Source organism: Manis pentadactyla, chromosome 2 (assembly GCF_030020395.1).
Source record: "Manis pentadactyla isolate mManPen7 chromosome 2, mManPen7.hap1, whole genome shotgun sequence".
NCBI lineage: Eukaryota > Metazoa > Chordata > Mammalia > Pholidota > Manidae > Manis > Manis pentadactyla.
The window spans coordinates 58,572,953-58,575,433 of NC_080020.1; the positions used below are offsets into that span (position 1 = coordinate 58,572,953).

At 37.0% G+C, this 2,481-nt stretch overlaps 1 pseudogene; it reads left to right on the forward strand.

Annotated features, from left to right (window-relative positions):
- Window positions 1-676: 676 nt before the first annotated feature.
- Window positions 677-1,037, forward strand: LOC118913144 (transmembrane protein 230-like; annotated as a pseudogene).
- The last annotated feature ends 1,444 nt before the right edge of the window (window positions 1,038-2,481 follow it).

Genomic DNA, 2,481 nt, shown 5'->3' on the forward strand with positions numbered 1-2,481 from the left:
GCAAGTTGCATTTGAAGGGATAGAATACAAGAGAGGAGAAGGCTTCAAGAAACAGTCCCTGATATTTGTGTATACCTAGCAGAATATAGCCACTTGGAGGCCAGGGAAATGTGCAAAGATTTTAGAGGCAATATAAACCTGAAAGATGCAATTTGGAGCTCAAGCCCAGCCGGAATGGAGTGACCTTGGTGAACATCCTGAACCTTCAACTGTAACTCTATAAAGACCAAGAACTATGAACAAAAAACACACCCAAGGAGTCATATTTTCAGCTTGGAAATATAGGAAAATTTGAAATAAACTTGCCCTGAAAGTATTAAAGTTTTTATAAGATCAAGGTAATCTACAAGGAATTTTTTTAAGTGTATGACAGAAGACAATTTAATAATATTTAGAAAAAACTAAATCCAGAGTTCTATAATGTATAGTACATAAATTTAGCAAACAAAATATTACTAGTTATGTACTTGTCGCACACTGCCTTCTCGCAGTCTTATTTCCAGCACCTAACTTGTCCTGTTGTGTCAGGTCTGGGTGGGTAAGGGGCATGTGGCAGTTAGGTGAGGAGTGCCTGGAGGTATCAGGCACCTCTGCTGCCAACCTTGAGCTGTTGGCATGCAAGGAGCCTGGCACAGTGGTCTGACTGTAACTACATCACTATATTATGATAGTTTTGATGCCATCACATATCAACACAGCAACTATAATACCTAAAAAGTAAAGTGAAATACTCAAGTGACTCAGGCACAGAGGATGGCTACACTGACCTCTCCTGGGATCCCATATAAGACCATTGCCTTGCTATAGTGCTGCTTCTGATTGGTGCCTTTCTCATTATCATTGGCTCCCTCCTGCAAGGGGGCTATACCAGCGAAGGTGGGGCTGGGGTCACGGGGAAGAGCAGACTTGCGGTTCCTATATTTATCACTGGCATAGTGGTGTTCTTGCCTGGATTTTACTACCTGTGGATTGCCTACTATGTATCCGAAGGCTACTGGGGTTACTTCTACCATGACATTCCTAGGCTTGATGACTAGCATCCACCTCAATCCTGTGGAGTCACAGGTGGGACTGAACCTAGCTTTAAGACATTCATTAGAAACTATGGCTAAGGGCTAAGGCAGTTTGTAGATATTTAACAAACAATAGTCAGATTTTATGGGTTCATCCTAAAGATGTTAACTGAAGTTCTTAGAATTAGCTAATTATAGCACATGCTCTATTTTTCATCTTCTGGCCCTGCAAAAGCTAGTGACAAGTCTTTTCACATGAATGTATGTTATGGAGGAGCAGCAGTAATAACTGTATGGGAAATGGGTGCGTGGGGGGAGATGCTATTCTGGAGTGGAAGTATTTCTGCCACCACCTTTTTCAAAGTCAAACACTTCTTTTAAATAGCTCTCATTACCAATTTGTTCTTGTGGCAAGTGGAAGAATGCAGTATGTCAAGTTTCCTGTTACTAGTAATTTATTTTTAAAATATCTGAGTATCTTATCCTCTATATTCATTTCTAACTCTAGGTTCTGCTTGAAGAGCATGGCAAAATCAAGTTATCAGAGTACCTATAATATTTTGCTTGCTTTTTATTAACAGCAATCAGAAATTTTTTAAGCTTAAGTGCAAATTTTCAAAATGCAAAACCCTTTATTTGTTCACTAAACCTTGACCAGTCTGATTTGGTTCACCAAGAGGTTGACCAGCATATAATTTGGGTCATTGTGCCTTTGGTAGATCAAGATGTTCTGTATATCCTTTAAGGACTGGACTGCTGGCTGTTTCCTAAGGAAAAATGTAGGTAAGTGGTTATTATTTAGAGTTTGTAAACCATTGTTATGACTTTGTATTATGATGTTATTTTGCAGAAGATCACAAGATTCAGCATAGATTCCTAGAGCACTAGACTGCCTTAGTTTCATTCTGTTTCCAAGTCTGCAAAAAGTGCCTAATGTTTAAAAGAAATGAAAATGTTAAAAATCTTAAACTTTTTTACTACTTATGCTTATTAGTCAACAGCAACAGAACCAGAGATCATTCATATATTAGACATAGCACGTAAAATTTCCAAATAATGTAGTGAATTCATTAAGGAAAATAGAATGAAATATGGACAAAATGGATGAAAAGAAAAATAATTCCAAAGTGTATTTGGAGTCAGTAAAAATAAAAATCTAATCTACATTCTATAAGTGCAACATACAACTCTCTGAAGCTAAGTATTTGATGGATGGGTTCAACAAAAGCTTGTAACCAACAGAAGACAGAACCAGTGATTTAAAAAAGAGATCAATAGACCATTTCCAAATTGAAGCATTGAGGAAAAATTAGGAAAAGAGAAAAATAAGAGGATACACATAAAATATACCAAAATATTTAGAACGCATGTAACTGGGGTCTAAGAAGGAGATTATAAGAGAACATAGAAAGAAATACAGAAGAAAAATGACTAAGAATTTTCTAAACCTGATGCAAGATATAAAACC